This window comes from Hyla sarda, chromosome 1 (assembly GCF_029499605.1).
Source record: "Hyla sarda isolate aHylSar1 chromosome 1, aHylSar1.hap1, whole genome shotgun sequence".
In the NCBI taxonomy this organism is placed as follows: domain Eukaryota; kingdom Metazoa; phylum Chordata; class Amphibia; order Anura; family Hylidae; genus Hyla; species Hyla sarda.
Genome location: NC_079189.1, coordinates 443,593,854 through 443,608,863, shown reverse-complemented (window position 1 = coordinate 443,608,863; position 15,010 = coordinate 443,593,854). Strand labels below are relative to the sequence as shown.

General features: G+C 40.3%; 1 long non-coding RNA gene across 1 annotated transcript; it reads right to left on the bottom strand.

Annotated features, from left to right (window-relative positions):
* Positions 1-4,212: 4,212 nt before the first annotated feature.
* On the bottom strand, positions 4,213-12,574 carry LOC130309641 (uncharacterized). Its single transcript, XR_008858292.1, has 3 exons — positions 12,154-12,574; positions 10,565-10,710; positions 4,213-4,578 (listed from the first exon to the last, which is right to left on the bottom strand). It is a non-coding gene; the product is annotated as an uncharacterized LOC130309641 (long non-coding RNA).
* Positions 12,575-15,010: the final 2,436 nt, after the last annotated feature.

Sequence of the window (15,010 nt, the reverse complement as noted above, 5' to 3'; positions counted from 1 at the left end):
ATGGGTTAAAAAGAAAACCATTGTTGGTTTACAGCATGGAGCGACAACGATCCTTCTACATGGTAACTGAAGTTAAGAGAGAGGAAGGTCTGTCAAGTTCAACATGTTACTTTTATTGACTATCATTATTAGTTATTTTTATAGGTTCCAGGACATTGTACAAATAAGGGGTTAAAATACATGTCATAACATATCAACACAAGTACACTGAGCGTGAAATTATAGAAGGATACAGATACAGACAGCTGGTCATCTCTGAGCAGCTAAATGAGTAATCTGGGATGTTTTTTTTTATCAATATTCCCATTCTGTCATTTAGAAAAATACAATTAAAATAAACATCTACTTACCACCCGCCACTCCCTCGGTGCCTCTATTGAAGATTTATGAAAGGGCTAAAATAAACACTTCATTGAAGGGGTACTCCAGTGGAAAACAAATGTTTTCAAATTAGCTGATGCCAGAAAGTTATACAGATTTGTAAATTACTTCTATTTAAAAATCATAACCCTTCCAGTACTGTCCAGAGTAGGAGCAAATCCCCATAGCAAACCTTTCCTGCTCTGGACAGTTCCTGACACAGACAGTGGTGTCAGCAGAGGGCACTGTGGTCAGACTGGAAAGAACTTCACAACTTCCTCTGGAGCATACAGCAGCTGATTACTGGAAGGATTAAGATTTTTAAATAGAAGTCATTCACAAATCTGTTTAACTTTCTGGCACCAATCAAATTGCAAACATTTTTTTTCCACTGGAGTACCCCTTTAAGGTCAGGAATGAGTTGGGATGGGACTAGGTCAAGTGTGTGTGAATGTCAAGATATTTAAGGTCCTATTAGGGTGAGCTAGGTTCTGGACTTGGGGGCAGTTTTAAGAGCCAGATAGTGAAGTGGTCAATAAAGGTGGTTACAGGGCCTGGTGTTAACAGTAGATAACAGCCATTGGAGGTTGTAGAGGGAGTAGATGCAGACAGAGTACTACAAGGAACGGTAGTGGGAGGGAGGAGATGGAATTGGGGTAAATGACATTAATTCAATAACAGCAGGCCAAAGCTGCCACCATGTGAGCTGGATGTTGAAAGATTGAAGGCTGCCAGTCACATGGGGTAGCAAGAAATGAACCTTTAAACTGATTCCAGACATTGTCCTTAACTGATTGGATGATCAGCTCTAAATGGTGCCCCCCCCCCCCTAACTGGTCAACAGTTCTTACACTAGACTAAGTACTGAGGGATATATTTGGACTGCCTTAATGAATACTTCTGTTCAGTTTTTACAGAAGAAAAATAAGGAAAAGGACCTCCATTAGAGAGGAGAACTAAGGAATCGGTTGATGGATGTGTCTTTACAGAGGAAGAGGTTCTACGTTTGCTGTCTAAAGTAAAGACAAAATAATCACAGGGGCCTGATGGGATACACCCAAAATTATTAAAAGAGCTTAGTGGTGAGCTAGCAAAACCGTTAACAGATTTATTTAACCAATCAATGGTAACAGGAGTCGTCCCCGAAGATTGGAAATTAGTAAATGTCGTGCCCATTCACAAGAAAGGTAGTAGCAACTATTGGCCAGTAAGTCTGACATCAATAGTGGGGAAATTAATGGAAACCCTACTAAAGGATAGGATTGTGGAACATCTAAAATCCCATGGATTGCAAGATGAAAAACAACATGGGTTTACTTCAGGGAGATCATGTCAAACAAATCTTATTGATTTTTTTGACTGGGTGACTAAAATAATAAATGGCGGAGGGGCAGTAGACATCGCATACCTAGATTTTAGTAAGGCTTTTAAAAACTGTCCCACATAGAAGACTTATCAATAGACTACAGTCATTGAGCTTGGACTCCCATATTGTTGAGTGGATTAGACAGTGGCTGAATGACAGACAACAAAGGGTTTTAGTCAATGGATTATATTCAGAGCAAGGTCTTGTTACCAGTGGGGTACCTCAGGGATCTGTACTGGGACCAATATTGTTTAATATCTTCATTAGTGATATCACAAAAGGTCTCGATGGTAAGGTATGTCTTTTTGCTGATGACACAAAGATATGTATATGTTCCTGGAGGGATACGCCAAATGGAAAATAATTTAGGCAAACTAGAAGAATGGTCAGAACTCTGGCAACTGAAATTTAATGTGGATAAGTGCAAGATAATGCACCTGGGACGTAAAAACCCTCAGGCAGAATATAGAATATTTTACACAGTCCTGACCTCAGTATCTGAGGAGAGGGATTTAGGAGTAATTATTTCAGAAGACTTAAAGGTAGGAAGATAATGTAAGAGCTGCAACATTAGCAGAATGCCTGGATGTATAGGGAGAGGTATAAGCTGTAGAAAGAGAGAAGTGCTCATGCCACTGTACAGAACACTGGTGAGACATCACTTGAAGTATTGTGTGCAGTACTGGAAGCCATATCTCCAAAAGGATATAGATACTCTAGAGAGAGTTCAGAGAAGAGCTACTAAACTAGTACATGGATTGCAGGATAAAACTTACCAGGAAAAGTTAAAGGACCTTACCATGTATAGCTTGGAAAAAAGAAGAGACAGAGGGGATATGCTAGAAACTTTTAAATACATAAAGGGAATCAACATGGTAAAGAAGGAGATCATATTTAAAAGAAGAAAAACTACCACAAGAGGACATAGTTTTAAATTAGAGGGGCAAAGGTTTAAAAGTAATATCAGGAAGTATTACTTTACTGAGAGAGTAGTGGATGCATGGAATAACCTTCCTGTAAAAGTGGTCACTGCAAATACAGTGAAGGAGTTTAAACATGCATGGGATAAGCATAAGGCTATCCTTCATATAAGATAGGGCCAGGGACTATTCATAGTTTTCAGATTATTGGGCAGACTAGATGGGCCAAATGGTTCTTATCTGCCGACACATTCTATGTTTTTAAGCAGCCAGTCAGAGTACCAGGAAATCTGAGAAATAAGAAAGACCAATATTTCTGTGTCCAGTAGACACCTAATTATATAGACATGCTATTGGCAGACATGAGGCGCCAGCACCGACGCTAGAGCCAGAAGTGGGCATGGTGCAGGAATGTGGCCAGGTAAGTTCCTGACACTGCCATAGAAGACTGGAACCAGATCTTACTAGTATTTACAAACTGATGTAAGCAGTGAAATATGTTCATATCGTGTTCCCATTCTAAGTACAATACGCTCAATATACAATGTGTATAGTAAATTCAACATTACTACTATTAGTGCCACAGGTCTCTCAAAGCCACGGACAGAAAGGGGTTGGGTTCAGCACTGAAGTGACATATCATTGCCCACTGAGGTCAATAGAACTGAGTTTTCAAAGATGACACCACGTCGTTTTTGACACGCAATTTGGCGTGTTTCCTGAGCCAAAAAGCACACGATTTTAAGCCATGTGAACATGCACTCATAAATTATTCTGTGCAACCACAGAGAGAACTAAGCAGCTGTTCAATTACAGAAGCACAGCACTCTATTCCCTGCTGTGATCTCTGCAATCAGTACAGAAATCAGTACATACTACATATAGATATTTATTTGCTGCAGTTTTAAATCGCAAGGTTTACAATAAACTTCATAGCTACACATGGTTAGCTGTGAAGAAATGTGTAGCAAAAACAATGCTGCTCTTTTTTTTTTTGAGGTGGTCAAACAGGCATGGAACTTGAAAGGACTATTTTTTATAAATATGAAAGAAAATAAGCCATACCTCAGATAAGGTTGGACTGTGCTATTCCTTAAATACTAAAGCCCTTCGCAAACCATGACGAATCTTGTCTGTCATGGTACCGCTCAGGGTGTATGGAGCAGGCTCCTGACTCCAGCTGCTCCATACCTGGTGACCCTCAGCTGATTTTAGTAGCTGGCGGCCGTCGCTAATAGTCGGCATGCGGTGATTGAATGGCAGGCTATTAACCCTTTAATTTGCTGCTATCAAAGCTGACAGCGCAGTCTAAATAAACATTTAAACCATCCCTGGTGTTCTAGTGGGGTTGATTCCAAGGGGGTCGGGTTGTTCGATCCACTGTAGAAGTAGTCAGAGGGCTTACCTCTCCTTCCTAGCAGTTTGCGAATCTGTAATTTATACTGCCTGCCTTTATCAATCAAGTGCAGGTTACACAGATCAATGCAGTTCAATTACATTCTCATTTTTTGGGGGTTGATCACAGGTCCTCTGTCTCACTCTATTAATCCATGCATCATTGGGTATTATTAGTCTTTTATTATCACATATATCATACCTTATTATGGTTATGTATTTTACTAGTTATACTTTAATTCTAAAATGATAGGAGATTGGATTGTCTTCATCTGGCTACATGTATCTGTATTTGTTTTGTTTAGATATTCTAAAATATTCTGAAATTACAAAGTGTGAGTGTATATGTAGATACTCTGTACATACTTATTTTTATGTTATTTTCTCTTCAACATTACAATATATCACATAGTATCTTTAATCACTTAACAAGCAGCCAGACTAAAATGGTGTCTGCATGGTCCTTGATTTTCCCTGATTTCCTGTTGGTTTCATAGTACAATAGAGTCAGTCCTTCAACCTTCTTCAAAGCTTATCCTGCAACATAATTGTGAAAGGAATATGATGTTCAGATCAGTTTAACGTCTCATGTTTCTACTCCACATTCTCATGTCAGTAATGAGAAAGAGCTTTAAACAACATATAAAGGCTACTGACTGCAAAAACAAAGGAATTAACTTCTTCGCATTCCGTTGCAGAGCAAGCTATACATGCCAGAGCAACTTTAACATTGCAATGATATGATCAGCTGTAAGCTGTTAAGGAAATGAAGAAAGGTAGTCCAGCAGTCCCTTAAAACGTAGATCCTTTATTGAACTTGTTCTTTAAAAATACAGAGCACACACCATGCACCTTCACCTGGTCAGCAAACTACTCCTATGGACGCGTTTCGAACGCATGCGCGTTCTTGAGGTGGTGATCAAGAACGCGCATGCGTTCCAAACGCGTCCATAGGAGTAGTTTGCTGACCAGGTGAAGGTGCATGGTGTGTGCTCTGTATTTTTAAAGAACAAGTTCAATAAAGGATATACGTTTTAAGGGACTGCTGGACTACCTTTCTTCATTTACTCACAAGTACCAAGCCTGGCCGGGCTCGAGTCCTTGCAGACCGTGGAGGAGGTGAGCTGAGAGAACTTTATTTCTTATTCATTTGTTAAGCTGTTAAGGAACCAGAATGTAAATACCTGCTCTATTTCCTTGATCAACATAGTTATGAAACATGGAAACTGATGTGGTGACCAACGGTGATGGCGGGACCACAGGGTGTAGCGGTGTAGGTGGATGGGGCAAGATGGTATTAACCCCAGGGGCAAGGTGGTATAAGAAGTGCAACAAAATAATTATCAGAACTCTGGCAAGATAATGCACCTGGGGCGTAAAAACCCTGAAACAGAATATAGAATATTAGACACAGTCCTAACCTCAGTATCTGAGGTAAGGGATTTAGGAGTATTTATTTCAGAAGACTTAAAGGTAGGAAGACAATGTAATAGAGCAGCAGGAAACGCTAGCAGAATGCTTGGATGGATAGGGAGAGGTATAAGCTGAAGAAAGAGAGAAGTGCTCATGCCGCTGTACAGAACACTGGTGAGACCTCACTTGGAGTATTGTGCGCAGTACTGGAGGCCGTATCTCCAAAAGGATAGATACTCTAGAGCAGTGGTTCTCTTTTTCCCAACTGTAACCTCAAAGGTGAAAGTATCATAAAATTACTCATTTTCATAATGGTGTATGCTTACCTTTTTACTAATGTGATACTTAATCCCCTTGGGCCATTATTCCCCCCTTCCCCCTGATCCCCTTTTGCCATTACCACCCCCCCCCCCCCCCCTCCATCTTAATCAAGGGATTAAGTTGGAGGGGGGGAATAATGGCATTATTATCCAATATGGCAAAAGGGGATCAGAGGGAGGGGGAATAACGGCACAAGGGGATTAAGATGAGGGGGGGGGGGTTAATCATCACACCTCCGTCTTAATCCCCTTGTGCCATTATTCCCCCCTCCCTCTGATCCCCTTTTTACACTATCAGATAATGGCAAAATGGGATCAGACAGAGGGGGGAATAATGGCACAAGGGCATTAAGATGGAGGGGGGAGGGATAATGGCAAAATAGGATCAGAGGGAGGGGGGAATAATGGAACAAGGGGATAAAGATGAAGGCGGGAACAATGGCACAAGGGGATTAAGATGGAGGGGAGGGGGATAATCATTACCCTACTCCATCTTAATCCCCCTGTGCCATTATTTCTTCCCCCTCCCTCTTATTGCCTTTTGCCATTATCCCTTCCCCCTCCATCTTAATGCCCTTGTGCCATTATTTATCCCCCCCCCCCCATCCTCCCAGGCTAATACATACATACATACATAAAATACATACAATAACATCCCTCCCTCCCATACACTTAGTTTTAACTTTTTTTTTTTCTTTAACATTACCCGGCCTGTCCGGGTAAACAGTGCATCCCGCTCCCGGAGTCCTGGTCGGCTGGCCACACTGATGGGTGACGTCCTCCGGCACTGTGCGGCACCTCCGCGCAAGGTCAGGGGACGTCACACGTCTGCCTGGCAACCACACAGGTCCCATAAAGTAGCCACGGCCGGAGCTGCAGCCACAGTACTTTACAGAGAGCTGCCACGGCCATTCCCCTCTCTGTGCTGACAAATACTGGCCAATGCATGGCTGGTATTTGTCATCACATCGGCGGACCCCCACACAAACGGTGGTGTACTACCAGTTGCGAACCCCTGCTCTAGAGAGAGTTCAGAGAAGAGCTACTAAACTAGTACATGGATTGCAGGATAAAATTTACCAGGAAAGATTAAAGGACCTTAAAGGGGTATTCCAGGATTTTTTTTTATTTGACTATGCAACAGGGGCTGTAAAGTTAGTGTAGTACATAATATAGTGTCTGTACCTGTATGTAACTGTTTTCTCAAAATTCTTCTGTGATTTTCACCCCAACATTTATTTTTAACAACATAAAAAATTACTGTTGTCTCAGATTTTTCCCAGGTTGCAATGCGGCCGAGACCTGACCTCACTAGTCAGGTGAACAGAGGTTCTTATCCAAATGGTTCTTATCTGCCGACACATTCTGTGTATCTATAATTATTATTTTTTTTTTAAATGCATCAATTCCTTTCCTAGGCATTTGGGCCATCACCCACACCAACCTTGTTTGGTAACAAAGCAATACCTTTGGACAGCTGCCTGCAAGGTTTCTTGCCAACAAGTGGCAAGGAAGATAGGACTAACAAGGACTGTGCCCCCTTTCTCCAATAGCCTCAATAGTAGCTGCATGGTCTGTTGTTAAGGTATGTACCTTTTTAAGCCCAACAATCTACATGCCTTTTTTCTTTCTCTATAAAATGGAGAATAATCTGCCGTTGTGTCTAAACAAACAAGGATAGGCTATCAGAGTGTTTTCCCGGGAAACTCCTTTAACATAGCAACTAAATGACCAGCAATGAGATGAAACAGCAGCCTTTCCGAAACCGTAATGAAATCTCCTGAAAGCAGCTGTGCTACATTCTAGAACAATTATCCTTCATTTCCTTCACTAACTAATAACAGATCTGTGCAGTGAGGCTTGAAATCTTCCACCTACTCTCACCAAAAATACAATGTTCTAACACTGAAACATTTAGTTGACTTAGAAGATGTTGTTTGTATTCTGTCCAAATTTACTAAGAGTGGAGTTTTCTTTGTGGGTTTTGATTTCTGACAGGTATTTTCCCAAGGTATTTACTAAGGTTTCCCTACATTTTGCACTTTTCCTTAAGTTTTGCTTTTTTGACAACTGTTTTGATCTGTAGGGTTTTTCCCAGCTCAAATCCACCACATTTTCTGTGAAAACCTTAGTGAATATGTTGGAATTTTTCAAAACTGTCGGGGACACGGCCCTTTTAACGGGATCAGGCCCAATTTATCCCGTGACCACCCCCCCTTTTCGGGTTTTTCTTGTAAACTGGCGGGTTTTGGTTTTTTGGGCACAAATCGTGTCGCATGGAATATGCGACACAATTTGGGCGCAAAACCTGAGAAAAAAGAGTCGGGATCACGTTAGTAAATAAACCCCAATATGTGAACAATGTACACAGAACAGCAGTTAAGGGTAAATCCACATAGCAAACTTAGAAAGCAGACAAACAAATGCTTTGCAAAAAATGTAGGTATACCCTTTAATCTCTGCATTGCATTTCACCAACCTTTTCCACAAATTTGGGATACAGATTAGCTTTATTCAATAGGGCTAATCCCTGTCCTGGCTTCTCAATGCATTTTGTGCACACAATAAGGTTGTATTTCACACAGTATTGGGATTTATTTTTCATCAATAGTTTCACCAAAACCAGACTTTTGTTCCAAATTCTTAAAAGGGTGCAAATCTTTCCATTAAAGTTTCTGTCTGTGTTGGTTACACTCCGGATTTTGGTAAAACTTTTAACCAATATATATCTCAAGATAAGTCCCAAAAAAGGTAAATAGAGTGTATGAACCCAGCCTAACAGTGCAGCCTTCTTTTGAAAACAATACACTAGTAACTTAATAAACATAATTTTAGAAATACCCATTGAAAAAAATACCATGACCAGATTTATCAATCTGTACAAGAAAGAAACTTGAATGATTTGCACACAGCAACCAATCACAGCTCAGTTTTCACTTTTCCAGAACTTTTGAAGATGTGAAAGCTGAAATGTAATTGGTTACTTTGGACAAAACCAGACAGGTGTTTTATCTTGGACAGATTCATAAATCTGACCCCATATTTGATCAGGGTAATTGAAAGGGGTAATCTAAGGTTTAATGGGGTACTCCGCCCCTAGACATTTTATCCCTTATCCTTTGGGTAGGGGACATGATGTCTAGAGGAGGAGTACCCCTTTAAATTATAACATGTATAATATACAGTGAAAACTATGATTCCTAAGCATATTAATGTATGCATTGGATGCATGAAGTGCTGGAATCTTCTTTAAAATATCTGTCCAGAGACTAGATATGGCCATTTCATAATCTCCAATTTATTTCATTGGAAGATACCTATACGTATCTAAAATTTCCAAGAGTATACTTAGTATGAAATCCATAATAAAGCCATTAAAGGGGTACTCCGCCCCTAGACATCTTATCCCCTATCCTTTGGATAGGGGATAAGATGTTAGATCGCCGGGGTCCCGCTGCTGGGGACCCCCGGGATTGCTGCTGCAGCACCCTGCTATCATTACTGCGCAGAGCGAGATCGCTCTGCACGTAATGATGGGCAATACAGGGGCCGGAGCATCGTTACGTCACGGCTCCGCCCCTCGTGATGTCACGGCCCGCCCCCGTCAATACAAGTCTATGGGAACGGGGCGTGGTGGTCGTCACGCCCCCTGCCATAGACTTGCATTAAGGGGACGGGCTGTGATGTCATGAGGGGTGGGGCCATGACGTCACGCTGCTCCGGCCCCTGTATCGCCCGTCATTACGCACAGAGCGAACTCTCTCTGTGCAGTAATGATGGCGGGAACCGCGGCGATCCCCGGGGTCCCCAGCAGCGGGACTGCGGCAATCTGACATCTTATCCCCTATGCTTTGGATAGGGGATAAGATGCCAGTGGCGGAGTACCCCTTTAAAGCAATGTATTATTTGTGAATAACCTATATAAAACCCTCAATTTTTTTATGGTATTTTCTTTTTGAATTTTCATCTCTATTCTCATTTACAATTGCAATATAATTTCCATGTCATTCAAATGTAGCATTAACCATCACATGTATGGCATTTCATTCCTGTATAGTTATGTTGATTCCTCATTTGTTCTGTGTTTTCTCAATACATAGATAAATAATACCAGTGTCCTGACATTTGATCATCAGTAAAGCCTGAGGTATGAACAGTGGTGAGAAGAACATTGTTAAATTGCCCTTGACAAGCGCAAGCAAATTTTCCAGGAAGTGTTTGCTCCGAGTGCCCGTTTTGTATCACTTGATAAATAACTTGCAAAGTGTCTTGCTTGGATTTGTGGCTCGCTAATCTTCTGTAATACAAGGTTGCCTGGGAATAAATCTGCATCACTTAATCAGGGGATAAAGAGCTGTGATTGAGCAGACAGCTCCTGGGCAATGCTACAGTCATTTAAAATGATCCCAGTAATTGTGTAATCCATTAATCAGTCTCAAATATCATGATAACTCCACTGATATTTCACAGCGCCTATTACTGGTCCACGTAATAGCCCATATCTTCTCTAATGAATGATGGGAGACTTCTTGCGGACGCTGCAGGATAAAGAATAGGAGCTGGCTGGAACAACCACAGGTGTAGAGAAATGGTTTATTCAGAACAATGCAACGCATTTCACCGCGCATGCGCGGTGAAACGCGTTGCATTGTTCTGAATAAACCGTTTCTCTACATCTGTGGTTGTTCCAGCCAGCGACAATTCTTTATCCTGCAGCGCCCGCAAGAAGTCTCCCATCATTTGTTGTCTATCAGCAGGAGGGCCCCGGACTGAACTTTTGTCTCACTCACCTAAACCATTGTTGTGTGTGAGTTTAGTTGTTGTGCGGTAAGCACAACTTTCTCCTTACTGGGATTATCCGCTGATGATGTTTCACTATGGAGCTCATTCTGTTCTGTTCTTTTATTTCATATCTTCTTTAATGACACCGTGTAAACTATAGACGAAAACATAAGTCATTTCACATCCATTCTGAATATTGTGTTAATATTTACTTTTGCACTTTTGTTCTTATCGTTCCTGAAATGGGTCATTATCAGGTAAAAAAAAAAAAAAAAGGGGGGGGGGAGAACAAGAGCCGCTTTTATATTTACACTATGTTCAAGATCAAAGAAGAGAGCCCCTTTTCTCTACCTGTACAACCATAAAATAAACCCTTTAAGTTCTATATGTATCTGTGACTATATTTTGTGTTCTCTTGTGTACTTTCTGACATCCTCACTGGCATTAAACCAACAAAATCGCTTACATATTACATTCTAGTTGGCTATGTTCCTGGAGCACTCTATTACAGAAGGCTTATAAAATGTCTGTGAAGACCCTCTGGTGCTCTGTGTCAGATATTGATTTCCAATATTTATTTAGCTTTTTCTTCCAGTAAATGGGAAAGTGTATAATAAATGAACAGTGATTGCACATATTGCACAAATAAAGCTTAATGTTTAGGTTGCTATTATAAAAGTATGTTCATGGTTTAATGTTCCATTAAAGGGGTATTCCAGGATTTTTTTTTTTCATTTGACTGTACTGCAGGGGCTGTAAAAATAATGTAGTTCATTTCATTTGACTGTACTGCAGGGGCTGTAAAAATAGTGTAGTTCATAATATAGTGTCTGTACCTGTCTTTGATGGTGGTTTGTGATTTTTGTCCCAAAGTTTATTTTTAACAGCATACAAAATGAGTGTTGTCTTAAGTTTTCCCAGGTTGCAGTGTGGCCCGAGACACTACATCACTAGTCAGGTAATGAAAGGAAGCCTGTATTTGCTTCAACGGGTGGAGCGACTGCATGGTGGGATGGAGATCATTCTGCAAGTAATTGTATTATTGCAACAGCTGGATGCACCCCGGTTCGAAAACACTGGTCTTTTGCATGAAATGCAGCTCCTTTGTGCTTTAATGGGTGGGGTGGCTGACGAGGAATTATGGGGCTTGTAGTTCAAGGGAGGGAACTCCAACAGGAAATAGCCAGTTCACAAAAAGAAAGACTTAGCGTTATAATAATCTCACAACATAGCCCTTTAGCCCCAGGACAAGCAAAGATCTTTCCTAAGCATGTCCATTACTGTCTGGCAGGTACATATTAAATTACCTTATTGTGAATAACCCCTTTAAGTAGGCTGTTTACTGTGATCAAAGGAGGTAAATACAAAGGAGCAAACAAAAATATCTACAAGCAAACTGCACTTATTACAGTTATAGTTGCAATTATGGTTAAATGAATACATATTCACCTGAATACTGTCACATATCTAAATGATCATTAAAGGGGTACTCCGGTGGTTAATTTTTTTTTACTATATGGCATCTTCTTTGTAAGTTTTTCTTTTTTGCAAAATACATGTGTTATATGTTTTGGCAGCATGTGTGTGTTTTTCTTACCTGTTTGTTGGGCAGGAAGTTGAATTTTGAAGTGAAAGAAGGTTATAGACTGGATAAGACCGAAACTGAGCTTTTTGACCAAGTTCAACATATCACTAAAAACATATAAACCCCTCTGTATAGCATGGTAAGTGATTGTGGAAGTATTGTTTTAGTAGGATCTGGGATATGTGTGATGAAAACAGGTAAAATGACTTCAGAGAGATGACGCCACAATGTCTTGCGTTACATACGCAGAAGTGGACTGTGGGTATAAACAGGGCCTGTGCGCAGTGTATAACTGAATAGAAACAGCTGTAACCAAAGTGCGCATGCACCACGCAGTGTATAACTGAATAGAAACAGCTGTAACCAAAGTGCGCATGCACTACCAGAAACTTTCTAGCAGCGCATGTGCACTTTGATCACAGCTATCACAGTAACATAGTGCGCATGCACACTGTCATTAAAGACATTGTGATGTCATCGCCCGTCCGGCAGGAACATTTTGTTTCCAGCGCCCTTTGTCCTAGTTACTTATTTCACAGGTGAGCAGTCTTATGATTCTTTCCTCTATTGGGAATATGTTTTTGGTGATATATTGAACTTGGCCGAAAGCTCAGTTTTTGTCTTAAACAGTCGAATTTTCCTAATCTTATTGTACTTTGCAGACTACTCTGTACTTGTTTTTGTGAGTGCCATATGATGCCTACTTTCTGTTGTTTACATTTATTTTTTTATGCATTAATAAAATATGATTGATTTCATTAATTCTGTATGTTATGTGCCCATTCTTATTGGTTGATACTTTAACACAGCAATAACTGCAAGTATACAGCCAAAGCTACAAATGAATGGGTTAAAAACAACAATGCAAATATCCCGGAGAACCAGACCTTAATCCAGTTAGGAATTTGCTTCTGATTTGAAAATAGTTTTTGACTCACAATCTCCGTGCAACTTGGCAGAGCAGTTTTACAAAGAGGCACAAGAAAAGCTGACAGAAATCTATCGACAATGACTACTTAATACTGACCAGAAGGGTTAAATAGTGAAACATTTGTTTTGTAATTAATAGTGTAATAATAGTAGATTTAGAGCAGTAGATGAAACTTGTTACTTCCGTTTCAAGAATAGCACAACCGTAATTTATCTATTGTGCATTTGCAAACATGATAAACTGCACTAAAAACATGAAAAATTATGCATTTCTAAAACTTAAATAAAAACGTCTGGTTTATCTTAAACTGAGGAAGCGAAGACATTATCAGTCTGAGATAAGAGTAATAAAGTGTATGATTGTGCTATCACTTGATAGCCACCAGGAGGAGTCTGCCCTCTATTTATCTCAATCATTTTGTCATGTGGTCTTGATGGTGAACTATTCTTTCATTAGACAGACCGTGCAGTTTCCATGCCAACTAAACCCCAGGGATGTTTTCCTGCTCAACCCTTCAACAAACTACCCTGATAATAATGCCCGTTTACACTGTAGATATGATACAACTGTTTACAATTTGGCATGTTGCGCTGTATTTATTTGCAGTACAGCCGTAAATGCCCCATTATCCTACCTACTTTCCATACCATAAAATATCAACTCCCATGTATAATTTGTTGTTAGTTGAAGAAAATTACTAGAGATGAGCGAATCGAATATAACAAATCCAAATTTGTTACGAATTTCATGAAAAATTTGATTCGCAAAGAATGCTAATTTTGCCACCATTCTATCGCGCAAATTGCTTAATTAAACTCTATTTAGTGCAGTCCAGGCTTCAGGGCATCTAAAAGGTCAGATCCATATGTGAGGACATGGGGCAAGTAACTCTGGGAAGGTGGGAACAAGGGTAGGAGGGATGACCCTGAATCACATGCAGGATGCAGCCTATCAGCAGCCAGTCACCCCTGTGATGTCACAGCTCTATATAATCGGCAGCCATATTCCAGCTAGTCACTTCATCCTATTAATGCAGAGAGATAGGACAGACAGCGCTGTGTGTTACACAGACAAGCTTTTTCTAGCAGCGTTTCACCTCCTAGTCAAGTCAGCGTTCTGGTGGCAAAAGAGGAGTGCGTTTTTGCACAAAAAATTTTTTTTACTGCAGTGATTAACCTGCCAGTCACTTTCTACAGCATTGTATTACAGAGAGTGACAGAGAGCTGTGTGTTGCCTCATACATTTGAACAAGCTGGCTCAGCTGTAGTTAGGAGAGGACGGAGGAATACGTTTTTAGTGCAACTCTGTGTCTTTATTCCACAACAAATGGGCTGGTACTGTGAAAGTCCAGGCAAAAGTAAGCACCAGCTGGTGCTTTACTTCAATACTTTTTTTAAGCGTACTGTAGCTCATTGTCCTCCCCTTATAAGTGCATACCACATACCTACTTCTAAATGGTGTACTATTTTGGTATTGTTAAAGTCTCAAGGGCCTAGATACTGTTAAAGTCCAGGCAAAAGTAATCACGGCTGGTTTTTTATTCCAATACTTTTTTAAGCGTACTGTAGTGCATTGTCCACCCCTCGTAAGTGCATACCCCATACCTACATCTAAGTAGTGTACTATTTTGTGCCTGTTAATCTGTCAAGGGCCTAGATACTGTGAAAGTCAAGGCAAAAGTAATCACCGGCTGGTGTTTCAGTCCAAAACTTTTTTTAAGCGTACTGTAGCACATTTTTCTTCTTTCATAAGTGCATTCCACATACCTACATTTAATATATCACCGAAAAAATATTTCTACCCGATGAGTAGAAACTGAGGTGCATAAAAGTCGCACTACTACACCTACAAAGAATGCACCAAAAGACTATAATATACACAAAATATAGACAATCTTTATTTAAGCAAAAACCAATTTAAAAAAAGTTAGATAAAAAC